This window comes from Dermochelys coriacea, chromosome 7 (genome assembly GCF_009764565.3).
Source record: "Dermochelys coriacea isolate rDerCor1 chromosome 7, rDerCor1.pri.v4, whole genome shotgun sequence".
NCBI classification, from domain to species: domain Eukaryota; kingdom Metazoa; phylum Chordata; order Testudines; family Dermochelyidae; genus Dermochelys; species Dermochelys coriacea.
Window position 1 is genome coordinate 2,856,368 of NC_050074.1, and position 14,696 is coordinate 2,871,063.

Below are 14,696 nucleotides of genomic sequence, written 5' to 3' on the forward strand. Positions count from 1 at the left end.
ATTGGTGATCTTCCTAAAAACACCATCCTAGCCACTATGGATGTAGAAGCCTCTACACCAACACTCCACACAAAGATGGACTACAAGCCGTCAGGAACAGTATCCCCGATACTGTCACGGCTAACGTGGTGGCTGAACTTTGTGACTTTGTCCTCACCCATAACTATTTCACATTTGGGGACAATGTATACCTTCAAATCAGCGGCACTGCGATGGGTACACGCATGGCCCCACAGTATGCCAACATTTTTATGGCTGACTTAGAACAACGCTTCCTCAGCTCTCGTCCCCTAATGCCCCTACTCTACTTGCACTACCTTGATGACATCTTCATCATCTGGACCCATGGAAAAGAAGCTCTTGAGGAATTCCACCATGATTTCAACAATTTCCATCCCACCATCAACCTCAGCCTGGACCAGTCCACACAAGAGATCCACTTCCTGGACACTACGGTGCTAATAAGCGATGGTCACATAAACACCACCCTATATCGGAAACCTACTGACCGCTATTCCTACCTACATGCCTCTAGCTTTCATCCAGATCATACCACTCGATCCATTGTCTACAGCCAAGCTCTATGATATAACCACATTTGCTCCAACCCCTCAGACAGAGACAAACACCTACAAGATCTCTATCATGCATTCCTACAACTACAATACCCACCGGCTGAAGTGAAGAAACAGATTGACAGAGCCAGAAGAGTACCCAGAAGTCACCTACTACAGGACAGGCCCAACAAAGAAAACAACAGAACGCCACTAGCCATCACCTTCAGCCCCCAACTAAAACCTCTCCAACGCATCATCAAGGATCTACAACCTATCCTGAAGGACGACCCATCACTCTCACAGATCTTGGGAGACAGACCAGTCCTTGCTTACAGACAGCCCCCCAATCTGAAGCAAATACTCACCAGCAACCACACACCACACAACAGAACCACTAACCCAGGAGCCTATCCTTGCAACAAAGCCCATTGCCAACTCTGTCCACATATCTATTCAGGGGATACCATCATAGGGCCTAATCACATCAGCCACACTATCAGAGGCTCGTTCACCTGCGCATCTACCAATGTGATATATGCCATCATGTGCCAGCAATGCCCCTCTGCCATGTACATTGGCCAAACTGGACAGTCTCTACGTAAAAGAATGAATGGACACAAATCAGACGTCAAGAATTATAACATTCAAAAACCAGTTGGAGAACACTTCAATCTCTCTGGTCACTCGATCACAGACCTAAGAGTGGCTATCCTTCAACAAAAAAGCTTCAAAAACAGACTCCAACGAGAGACTGCTGAATTGGAATTAATTTGCAAACTGGATACAATTAACTTAGGCTTGAATAGAGACTGGGAATGGATGAGTCATTACACAAAGTAAAACTATTTCCCCATGGTATTTCTCCCCCCCCCCACCCCACCCCCCACTGTTCCTCTGATATTCTTGTTAACTGCTGGAATTAGCCTACCTTGCTTGTCACCATGAAAGGTTTTCCTCCTTTCCCCCCCCCTGCTGCTGGTGATGGCTTATCTTAAGTGATCACTCTCCTTACAGTGTGTATGATAAACCCATTGTTTCATGTTCTCTGTGTGTGTGTATATAAATCTCTCCTCTGTTTTTTCCACCAAATGCATCCGATGAAGTGAGCTGTAGCTCACGAAAGCTTATGCTCTAATAAATTTGTTAGTCTCTAAGGTGCCACAAGTACTCCTTTTCTTTTTACGAATACAGACTAACACGGCTGCTACTCTGAAGCATGTACTTTGCGAGGCTAAAAAAGACACATAAAAGTTTTGCTTTTACAACATCTTCCAAGAAAGTGGAACCTGAACGTCGCTGGTACAATCTGTGATGGAGGACCTTGGTGGTATAAAACCCACTGGGCGTCCAGGTTCTGGGAGTGCAAAGTGCTCACAACCCTTATGAGGACGAAGAGTTAAGGGAGGAGCATAGCCAGAAAGGGCGTTTGGCTACAGCAGTCACAGAGCGCAACAGTCCTCTGCAAAACTGGTGGAAATGAAGGAGCCCACTGATGTCAATGGGAGTCTTTCCATTGTCTTCAGTGGACATGGGATCGGGCCCTAAAGCTCCCTCCATATTCAGCAGAACCCCGGCACTGGTAGCTGCAAGAGCACCACCCTCCCACAAAAGCATCTCTTCCTGGATGCAGTCGCGCTAGCTGCCTCCAGGGGTGTGATGTATTGTTGACATCAACGGATCAACTAAGATTGGCCCTGTTGTACTATGGAGAGAGAGGGGCTGTATTCGATCATGAACTCCGGGGAAAGATGGGTAAATAAATAATTTCAAATAATGAAAACAAGGGGATAAAATTCAAATAAGTGAACCCCCATCATTTAATAATTATTACTGCTAAGAATCCTCACACCTGAGCTTGTGGAGAGCTTAAGACTAAACTTGTGCATGAATAGAGTGGCAAAGAGCAAGCCAGGCTATCATTGTGTATTTCAGCATCCAGGAAGAAGTGCTAAGGTGGATGCATATGCAGACCAACTGAGAGAAACTCCTACAGGGTTGAAAGCCTTTTGCAGCTGGCTCTAAATTCAACCAGGAAGCCTATCACAGATACTGCTAATTATCTATTTGTTTGCACCAGTACTAAGTCCCAAAGTTCAAATATGCCTCTGGATGAGAGAGCTAGAGAATGCAGGGGGGAAGGAGGGCCAGGGGATAGAGAGAGAAAGAATTAAAGTCCAGCTGCAGCAGCCTGTGCCTCTGTGGCCACAGCAGTAAACCTCACAATCTCTCTCTCAGCTATCTCCATAGCACCTATCTGAGCCTATACTAGAAATTATATCACAGCCATGAAATATTGAGCATTTATATAACGCTTTCCAATTTGAGCCTTTAACAGCTCCTCTTCTCTCCCCCAGCCCAGCAGGTAGCTAAGTATCATTATCGGTTCAGAGTGGAGACACTCGGATACAGAGGCCCAAACTCCTCCCTGGTGTAACTTCTCTGCAGTCCGTTCGAAATTCACTTCTGTCCCTGACTCCTACATAGCATTAGGCAAGTCATGTCCGTCAGTCAGGCCCAACTCCATCTTGGATTCAGCCCCATTGACTGCAGCAGCAGCTGTCCCAGGGAAATTCCTGTGACATGTACAAAGGGAGATTCAGGAGCTGGAGACAGCCATTCCCAGCAGGGAGCCACCCTCTGTGGTCTCCCCTGCCAGCAGGGAAGCCACATGAAGAGCATCAGGCCAAACTCCCGTTTGCATGGGCTTTTCCATGATGGAGGGGGCTACAAAATGGCAAGATGGCTTTCCTTTCTCTTTTCCCTGCTCTCTCTCTCTCTCTCTCTCTCTTTGTAACCCGTTCCTGTGTATAATCCCCTCAATTTGTCATTGGGGAGGGAGAGCAAAGGGTCCTAGTTGGACTAGGATCTAGTTAGGGTTGGTCCTGCTTTGAGCAGGGGGCTGGACTAGATACCTCCCAGGTCCCTTCCCACCCTAGTCTTCTATGATTCTACAAATCCTCATACTCAGTGCCTAGATATGGTCGAGCTAGGGGCACCAGAAACAGCCGAGTGCTTTGTGCAAAGCGTTATACGGATTTTGCCCCGGTATCACTTGCTGAGCTGCAAATCAACCCCCACTGATGAACCGCAGCAAGATTTTTAGAACACGTGGCTCAAGTGTAGATTGAAGCCCAAAATCAAAACAATTTTGCCTGTTTGTTTGGTAGGAAATTTACACACTGTGATATGGTGTTAGCTTCAGTCCATAAGAAGCCTTTGCTCACTGGAATAGAGAGAAGTTACAGAAAAAGTTTCAGTTAACAAGGTAGTCTGAATACCTCTCCCTTTTTTCCTAGACTGCCCTAGAGAAAGCTGAGGAATACCCTATTGTTTATGCCGAAAACTATGGAGAAAAATAATAATCAGGTTACAGCTGAAGATGCTTTTTGTAGGTTAAAAACTGTGGTTTTTGAGTAATACATCAGTGATAGTGTACTGATAGTGTATTATACTAATATATCATGAAAGCGATAGTGCTGGTATGATGTATTAGTGCAATACATCATCTGGGCATCATTTCTCTGAAGATCTATTGCTCAAAACCACACTGCAAGTTGAAAGTTGCTCATTGGTACCACTGGGCCTTCAACTTTACATTTGGAAAATTAAGGCTTTTTATGAGAATGGAGCTTAAAGGTTGTGCTAGAAATTTCACCAGACTAGAAAGCTTTTGGGTTGCTTTTTCAATTTAAAAATATACACTATATTCTGTAAATAACCTGCCATTCAGTTTCTTTCCTCCTGGAACATACAGGTCTTGATATTTACCTGACACAGGTAAGTTTGAATGCATTTCTGTCCATTTGTCTATCGCCTTATATCAGCTAGCTAGTGGTAGATAAAGATAAACAGAGCAATTTTTAATAGTCATTTTCATTTTGGTGGAAAAGTGTCCCAAGGTGTATTTGGGATAGGTAATATATATGACAGTGACAGACAATCTGGGCAGTTCAAGTAGGAACATGATACAAACCCTATTGAAATCAATGGAAAGGCGCCTATTGATTTCAATGGACTTGGAATCAGGTTCTAAGACTGAAAAAAGCAGTAAGATACAGTGCACGATGACTTGCATTGTAAATGTTTCCTAATGTGACCCTCTACCCAGGAAGGCTGCCTGCTATTAGAATTAAAAATGAGAAACACAAAAAATATGCCAATTGTATTAAAAAAACCCAACCCCCACCCACGTTTATACTAGCATCTGGGCCACTTAAAAGCAGTAGGACAATTTCATGGTTTGTTCACCTTTACTATTTGCATTATGTTTTTATGGAACGCGATACGTTGCAGAACAAAATCTATCTACCATATTTAAAAACCAAGGGGTATGTTGTTTGGACAAGGTAACCATGACCAAGTAAGAAAGCAGGCGTTTGACTGCAGATATCCCAGATATGTTGGGTGTTTTTTGGCTCTGAAAAGAACACGGAGGACAATCTGAATTCTCCTGACTGTTTGTGTAATAGAGTCAAGCAGGAGCATTGAGGTGCAATTACATTTGAAGTAGTTTCCTTCTCTTCTGCTTTCCTGAGAAAATCGGGATAAAATAGCAGCATGGACCCGGAGGTGCAAATTGGTGAGAAACATCTGGAACAGGGAACTTATGCCGTCTTTAATTTGCCTTCCAATTTAACAGCCTTCTGGGTGGGGGGTTTTGGTTGGTTTTTTTTTTTTTGGTTCTTAATTTTTTCTTTCACTAAGACCTTGATCCAGCAAGACCCTTAAGCTGCAGCATGTGAATGGAACCATCAGGTTGATTGATTCCGGAGGACGAGTCATATGCTGGAAATTATGCATGTGCTTTAGTGCGCTGCTGGATAGGGGTCTACATTTGGTTATCAGACTTCACCGGATGGCCAAAGACTATGTGCCAGATCTTCCTGTCTGCCCTGGCTGCTCTGAGAGGCTCCAATGGCACAGAACATCCCTACAATATGCTGCAGAGCCATCTGAAGTTTCTCCCTGGCCACAAAGACAGGTTTCAGAGTAGCAGCCGTGTTAGTCTGTATTCGCAAAAAGAAAAGGAGTACTTGTGGCACCTTAGAGACTAACAAATTTATTAGAGCATAAGCTTTCGTGAGCTACAGCTCACTTCATCGGATGCATTTGGTGGAAAAAACAGAGGGGAGATTGATATACACACACAGAGAACATGAAACAATGGGTTTATCATACACACTGTAAGGAGAGTGATCACTTAAGATGAGCCATCACCAGCAGCAGGGGGGGGGAAAGGAGGAAAACCTTTCATGGTGACAAGCAAGGTAGGCTAATTCCAGCAGTTAACAAGAATATCAGAGGAACAACCCACTTCATTTGGGGCCTCTAGGCACTCCTGTAATAGAAATAATAAATAACAATAGCAGCTCATACACCTACCTCCTATCTACTGCCTGCGGGGAGGGCTATGGCCAGTGGCATCCCTATGTCTGGGATCCCTGAACTGCACTCTAGGGCCATGGGCAGATGGCATAACATAGAGCAGCCCTGAGGTTGCTCTACTTTACACAGGTAAAAATGGCCAAATGGCTTCCAGAATAGGGAAGGAAGATGAGAAGATAGAGTGGAAAGGTGGCTTTTAACTTCCTTCCTGAGCTGCGGCTGAGCTACTCTCAGGAACCAGTCCTATGTCTTCTTTGCCTATAAAACAAGATGTTATGTCAGATTAGGTTACTTGCTGGCCTCAGAGCCTTGTATCAGGTTCACAAGGTTCTCTTCCAGTGAATTTAGCTCTGGGGAGAGGTAACAGATCGACAGCCCTTGGAAGCTGAGGTCCAATCTGAATTCATAGAAAAAGTGCAGTCAGGGGAGCAATCATGCTAATGCTCCTCCTGCCCGCCCCAGAGTAATTAATGTGCCCCACTCTTTTTTGGAAAGGCCGCAATTAGCGAAGAAAGCAGGTAAATCTCTAGATCCCATGCCCTTCCTTCAGCCCTGCCCACTCCACCAAACAGTTTCATTCACTGCTGAGCTGTATTTTCTTTTTCTTAAAAAGTGCTCTTTGGTTTCACATGATTTTGATACAACAAGCCATAATTCCGACATCAGGACAGAGATGAGTGAACATACACCGGCACTGCTTGGTGTGTTTAGCTACTGCTTTTGTTTCTGTTCGGATTCGGCACAGGGAACCCTAACTACGTTCCAAACACCAGTGTGTGCCAGTCACAGAAGAAATCCCCCAAATGTTCCTTTTTTATGACCTTCAGGAAGTAATGCCTTTTAGACGGCAAGCTCTCTAGGGCAGGGACTTCCCCCTCTTACCTTTGAAAAGTACCTACCACATTTTAAGAGCTCCCTCAATATGAAGAATGATCAATAAACAGCAATTACTAATGGTGAGATTTATCAGGCTGCATGACAGGAAGTAGTGACAGCCCCATCACTGGACACCCAGAATACCCTGTAAGAGACAAGCCTGCATGGGCAAGGGAACTGACTAGATCCAACAGGTCTTTGCCACCTCCAGTGTTTGTGTTTCAATGAAGAAGTCTTAGGCTCAGAACTATGCAAAGTTTTCAATGTGACTTGGGAAGTGGCAGGCTGCCTAGGTCATTCAAGAGTGCTCTAATCTTGTTAATATTGAAATCTGGCAAAGAGGCAGGCGTTTGTGGGAATTATACCTCTAAAGGAGAGTTCCAGTGAACATCAGCTGTAAAATATTTGCAAAAATCTTAGCCAAGAAAACTGGAGCTTGTTTTCCTAGAGAGAATCCATCCTGCTCAGGTGAGTTTTGTTTTAATATTATAGGCCATGCACAGCGTGATGCCTATAGCTAAGGTGGTGTGTGTATGTATATATATATATATATATATATATATATATATATATATAAACTTGTTTGAATAGCCGATCAGTCCCCTTGTGCTAGTTACAGAAATGTCTGTTGATAGGCTAGGAATAGGTTGCAGAAGTGGATGTTGAAGGTGATTTTGTCAACAGATGGAACGCTAAAGACAGGTGTTGAATCAGCGATCATTAACATATGGCACCGTGAAGGATATAGAAGATCCCTGTACTATTTTATGACTATTATGCGTGCCATTTGCCTGGTTGTTATACAGCTTGTTGCAGGGTTACAAGGATAACTTCCAACAGGAAAGGAAAGAATCGCCCAGTTAAGAGTTTGTCAGCCCTCATCAGGAACTATTAACTGTAATAAGTTACATCCAACCACCACTGGTGGGATGCATAAACTGGTTCAGGAGACCAAGGACAAGGGAACAGGAACCCTGAAGACAGAGAGGGAAACACAAGGGTGGCACGGGGCAGACTGTCCTCCCAGAACCAGAAGTGGGGATGTCTGGATTAGCTAAGCCTATCTACATTTTGGTAAAACAAGGTGTGAGAGGTAATATCCTTTATTGGACCAACTTCTGTTGGTGAGAGAGGCAAGCCTTCAAGCCACACAGAGCCAAGAACCTTCCTCAGACCTGAAGAGCTGTGTGTGGCTTGAAAGCTCATCTCTTTCACCAACAGAAGTTGGTCCAATAAAAGTTATTACGTCACCCACCGTCTCTCTCTAATATCCTGGGACTGACATAGCTACAACTACACTGCATATAGATTTAGGTTAGACAATTGCTCACAGGGCAGCTGTGCTTTTAATCTGTTTCTCTTGTTACGCTTTGATTCCTCATTGTTTTCTCACATTGGTGGGAAGCCTTACAGGGCAGCCAAATCCACTTGGGCCTGCTCTGCAATCACAGCTGGTATCCGGGGTTTGCAGTCAAGGACCCAGTCTGGAGTGAGAGAAAGGTGAGATTCCACTGAGGGAGGTGGAGGCTCAGAGCCTGTCCCCCATGCAGGCTGCACTCAGGGGCGGTCAGAGATACAGCTAGCCCTGATCTGTGACAAGCATTACAACCTTCCTGGCAGATAAAGGCACTGATCAGGACAAGCCACTTTCCCACGCCTTACTTAGCTGTACTCTGCCACCTGCGATATGCCTCAGGCCAACATTACAATCAAAGGGACCATGGTTGGGAAAAAAGCCCAGTTTTGCTGACAGCACTTTCTTGTTTGCTTGAGAACTTCTGCCGTCCATTCCAAAGACACTGGATTTTACAGGAGGAGAAAAAGCTTCTCATGACAAGATTCACAGCAAAAATTCCAGAATAGTATCCAGCCTCTGAGTAAGACTGAGAGTGGGCGACAAAGGGTAACACACACAATATTTAGACAGCAATATGAAAAATAGGGCAATTCTCCATTCTTGTAAATTGGTCTTCCCATAGCATATTCATTTGTTATTCTTGACTAATTACTTGATTAGTTGGCCCTGTAACAAAAGCACTCTATAAAAGAAAGGTCTGAACACCTGTAGGTAGTTAGTTACTAGAAAAAGCTCTCTCTACTGGCCCATAAAAATATGTAGCATTATCTGTAAGTTAGTAGGCTCAGTAAAGTAGTTTTTTTATGCAATGCAAACAACTTCAAGGTGCAGCCTTTCCCATTCATCAGTTTCTAGCAAGCCGCACCTATGTAGGTCTAGAGACCAGGCATCTACAAATTCTTGGTTGGTCACCCACCCCCAGCACTGTTTTTCCAAGGGAATGCTCCTATAGCTGGAATAATGCTCGAGAGAGAGAAGTGAGGGAGCCAGCCGTGGCAAAAGGACACCCTGAGACAGCCACTCTGTGTAAGATGAAATGGATGGATTTTAAAAATACTACAGAGGAAGCAGCAGCAGGATCTGGCCCCAGCCTAGAAGTGGGGGTTGGGTAACCCTGTTACATTGATCCCAACCACTGCCTCCTTTCCCCCTTGCTGAGCTCCCCAGTAGTCACACATGGGCTCTCATGCATCAAATAACAACCTTACTCAGAGTCTGGTTTATTAAAAGAATGTTAAACTGGTTTATCCCTGCCTCTGCCATCTCTATAGCCCCTTGCTGGGATCAATAGCTCCTTCCCAAAACCCAGATCCCGTCACCTGATGCTTTCTACAGGTAACTCCAGTCAGGCCCTTCTATCTAGCTGGTATGGAGAGCCCCTTCCCAAGTCCTCACTAACCCAGGATCTCCATCCCTGGTCCCTCTGCCTGAGAGAGCTTTCACCAAGCTGTCTTCTTCTCAGCAAGCTCCTTGAACCCTCACTGGCTGCCCTTGTATTCCCCATCGGGCCTGGGTCCTAGTCACAGGCTCCCATCACAGGGTGCCGGCACTGAGAGGCAGAATCAGCACTAGCGGCTCACCAGTAACAGAGAGGTCACAGGCATGGGTTGAAGGGAGGACAGTGGTGCTTTCAGCAGTGAGAGAGCGCAGAGGAGAGAGGGAAAGCTTGGAGGGGAAGATATTGAGACTAGTATTGGTCATTTAGGTGTAAAATGATGGTGAGACATGCAGGAGATGTCAGACGTGCAGCGGGGATTGGATTAAGGGAGATAGGCTGGCAGTTGAAAGTTAGAGTTTGTGAGTCATCCAAACAGAGATGGCAGCTGAAGCTTTGTGAGCGGATGGGATCACCTAGAGAAAGGGTGTGGAGACAGAAGAGGACCAGGGAAACAGCCCTGTGAGGGAATGGGGGAGATCTCCAGGCAAGTCATATGATGCTTTTGCTTTCTCCTTGCTTCCAAGGGCTCAGCTGCAGGATTGTACTCAGACAGCTAACCTGAGCAAAAACACAGGTTTCAGAGTAGCAGCCGTGTTAGTCTGTATTCGCAAAAAGAAAAGCAGTACTTGTGGCACCTTAGAGACTAACAAATTTATTAGAGCATAAGCTTTCGTGAGCTACAGCTCACTTCATCGGATGCATTCGGTGGAAAATACAGTGTGGAGATTTATATACACAGAGAACATGAAACAATGGGTGTTACCTTACACACTGTAAAGAGAGCTATCAGGTAAGGTGAGTTATTACCAGCAGGAGAGGGGGGAAAAACAAACAAACAAAAAAACCTTTTGTAGTGATAATCAAGATGGGCCATTTGCTGGAAATGATGATTATCACTACAAAAGGTTTTGTTGTTGTTGTTTTTTTCCCCCCTCTCCTGCTGGTAATAGCTCACCTTACCTGATCACTCTCCTTACAGTGTGTATGGTAACACCCATTGTTTCATGTTCTGTGTATATAAAACCTCCCCACTGTATTTTCCACTGTATGCATCCGATGAAGTGAGCTGTAGCTCACGAAAGCTTATGCTCAAATAAATGTGTTAGTCTCTAAGGTGCCACAAGTACTCCTTTTCTTTTTGCAGATGGAGACTAACACGGCTGCTACTCTGAAACCTAACCTGAGCAGCCACTCACACTGCTGTAGCCACAATGCTAGTTTTAGCACGCTAGCTAGATCAGAACTAACATGTGTGTACATCTGCTAGAGCTGGGAATGCCACCTCCCAGTGCCAGCCTAGCCAGACCCTTAGTGGAGTATATTTTCAAACAGTTCCCACTGAGAGATTTATCAACTCAAAGATCCAGTGTCCTTGGTAAATGACTTATCTGTCGACGACTAGGAAATGGTACAGAGAGGAGGTGTGGGTGGGCCAGAACAAAGATCTCTGACACCATAATGATATGAATTGAAGGGAAAAATACACAAGAACCTTTTCAAACCCACTCAAGAGCTGAGGTTAAAACTTATACAGCACAGGGGAATGTTGAGCTTTTACTGGAGAGCAGCCAAAAAGCAAGAAACCTGGCATGAAGATAACGATAATTAGCCCATGCAATAGCACATTCATGTCAATGCGAGTGGGGGGTGGCCGTGTCCTACGGCACTGTCTCTCTGAGAGGTAAGGAGGGACTGAGTGAAAGTGAACCGGACCTGCAGCACTGCCTGTGAGCTGAAAGCAGTCACCTTGCCCCCTCACCCATGGCCCGAGGCTCAGCACTTGGGAATAACTCTGTGGAAGTCAACAAAGTTTCACTGCCCTAAAGCTGGGACGAGAGGAGGATCCGGACCATGGGTTCTTGCTGTCTGCCACTCTGCATGAGCCATCTTATTGACTGTTCTGTCTCTGCAAGCTCTGGGGACTATTCCAGGATCATTTAAACAACCCAGGGACTGTCAAAGATGCCTAAGGGAATCAGGCACCCAATTACCACTGAAATGCCACAGAAACCAGTTATTTAATTCCCTGGGCTCCTTTCAAAATCCCAGCCTCTGGGGGCAGAGCCTCTCCTTTTGATGGGCTGAATGCTGCAATCCGGATCCCTGCAGAACTCCCCCTAACTTGGATTGCAGCCCCTGAGTGAGGAGGGAAGAGTTTGGCCCAATAAGAGGTATGTTCTGGTGTTACTTTTAACCAGAGGTACTCTCCCGTATGTGCATGCAGAGTGAACGACTATGCCCTTAAAGTGAGCAAGGGCTGCAGCCAAAGGACATTGATTTTAGCAGGTTTCCCTCCCCACCAGAGCCAGAAAATGAAGGGACTGTCTGTCGTGACATTCAACTCCTTTGTGCCACTACAGGGGTGCAAAGGGGCTGGATTCTGGCTGCAAATACCCAGCACAGAATGTTCAACAGAGGGGGAAGTCCCTGCACTGGGTCTAAGCCCTGCACCTCTGCCCCCCCAGGAGCCATTTTAAGAATTGTTAGGCCAGGGCTTGCCCTGAGGGTCAGGAAGCCAAATCAGTTCCTGGCCACATCCTGCACTGTGCCAGTTGGAGATGTGGTACAGCACTGCCCCATTGTGTTTACTTTGTTGTCAAGCAGTAACAATGCTGTAGGATTTACATAGTATTTTCTACCCAAGGATCTCAAACCAGTCTTCAAATAGCAGAGAATTGAAAACCTTGCTGCACCCATGTGAAACATCGTCTCCATTTTACAGATAAGGCACAGAAAGGTCAAGTGACTTGCCCAAGGTCTCACAGGAAGTCTGTGGCAGACTCAAGAACAGATCCTGGATCACCTGGCTCTCAGTCCCATGCCTTGCCCTAGATTAATCTGTCTCCTTAATAGCTGTATTTGCCGCAAAGCATTGGGATGCATATTTAAACTGTGACTGCATATTCCTCCCTCCCCCCGACAAGTCTTTACTTACGCCTTGATGAATGCATATTGCCTTAACACTTGCCATACACATAATTACAGTTCTTTAATTTGTTTCAATAACATGTATTATAATAAACATTTACTGTTCCACGAATAAACATTGAAATGAAGCTCCTAATGGGGGTTATGTGTTTCGAAGCCATTCATGGCATCGGTAAAGTCTCTCCCTACACTTAATGAAAGCCATTTCCATAATCTGTGCATTATTGCTTAAGCCTCCCTTTAGGAATATTTTACAAAGTAAAATTTCTGTGAAATATTATCAGCCCAAAGAGAAAATGTTAAGAGGATTATCAAATTGTCCTGTTAAAGGGACAGTGCACACTTTCATGTCCCTCCAGAGATGCTAACACACTAATTATGGGGAATGTGCTGGCTAATTATCTCACTGGTCCAGTGCATTCTGACTGTGTTTTTCACTTCAGAGACCTCGTTTAATGAAAAGAATGGGAGCCCTCTAAAAGGTCAGATACAAAAGGCAATAAAATGCTCATTTATTTTCTAGCGCTAATCAGCTACATTTCAGACCCCGGGAAAATCTTGTAAGGTTCAGCAGGCTCCAGGAGGTAAAGGTAGAGTGAAGAAATGAACAAGACATATTCCTGTCCAGACAGTCTGATACAGCTTAACTTGATCTAATTCATTCCATCCCATAACTAATATCCAGGGGCTGATCCTCACCTCATTGAAATTAGTGTGAGATTGACTATTGGCACTGATAACAGATGGACTTGGTACCTGAAATGAGGTCTAAAGATCATTGATGTCACTGGAAAGACTCCAGAGGACTTTCAGGTCCCTAGAGAATTACTAATGATCTCTCTCTCTCTCTCTCTCACACACACACACACACACACACACGCACACACACACACAGTATTTCTCCACATGCATAGGGACAGCTGAGCTAAGGGGTGAAATATACCTTGTCTCCACTAGAAGGAAATAAGAGCATCCAAAATAGTTCTAACAATACAACCTCTCTTGAGGACAGGAGAGGGGATGGGAAAAATGGAGGGCCACCAGAGAAATTCAATTGTAAATGGATTTACACAGGAGACAAAACAATTACTTGCTTATTTTGAGAGGGGGGAATATGAATATCTCCTTTGGATGGTTATTTGTTACACAATTGTTGCAAGTATGTTCTAAATGGACAGGGGTTAGTTTGTGAGGGACTGAAGTATTGTTCATGCCTCCTTCCAGGCTCCTCTTCGATTCATCAGAACTGGGAAAGAGGGGCTACTGCAAGGAGAAGGTAAGGAATTTCAGTGATGGTCCCTAAACCGATCCCCACAACTCTGGGTGAATGAGGAAATGTCATTCAAGCTGCATTGCTCGTCATCACAGGATCATCAGTCCATTGGCCAAAACTCTCTAAGCTTTGTGTCAGTAATGAGTCCTCTTACATCCCTGAGAGCCATGTTGCCTTAGAACTAGTGAATATCTCTGTGTCTAGGTGCAACTTACACAAGACCAAATAGAGTTATTTATAATAAAAAACTACACCAAACAGCCATCGCTCCCCGAGCATAGGAATATTTTTCAGTTTTATTGCGAAGTCTGCACATTCATCTGTGTGCTTTAGCTGCTTCAGTGAAATCTTGTACATGTAAAATGATCTTCCACTATAAAAAGCTGATTGTAGGCGATTTAGTATTTCAAAGATGGCAATTTATGTGACTGGAACAAAAAAAAAAGTTAGCAGAAACAGAATTTTACTTAATCAGAAATTCTTTAATGTTTCAGTGTGGTTTTCTTTTCATATTTTCCTTCCCAAGGTACTGGCCTCTATCTTTCAGTTAGCTTGAAATAGAAGAACTTAACTAAATTGTGATTTTTATCTATTTGCGTATATGTCATTTTCCAATCTAGTCCTCACCTTGTATTTAATGTGTTCTTAGAGTCATCATGTGCCAAGGTGCTGATCCTGCAATGTTTGGACATATCCTCAACTTTAAGCCCCTGAAGTCAATGGAACTGCTCATACGCTTTAAAGTTAAGCAAATTTGCAAATTTGTGAGTGTTTGACAGATCAGAGCCTATGTTTTCAAAAGGGGTGAGGCTGCCATGCCTTTTTACTAACACAGTTTGTATCCACAAAGGGCAAAACTCCTGTTTACTTCAATGGTGCAGG

The 14,696-nt window shown here is 44.5% G+C and overlaps 1 protein-coding gene across 13 annotated transcripts in view; it reads right to left on the reverse strand.

Annotated features, from left to right (window-relative positions):
- Positions 1–14,696, reverse strand: part of FHIT (fragile histidine triad diadenosine triphosphatase) — a 1,103,840-nt gene that overhangs the window by 166,815 nt on the left and 922,329 nt on the right. The window lies entirely within an intron of this gene.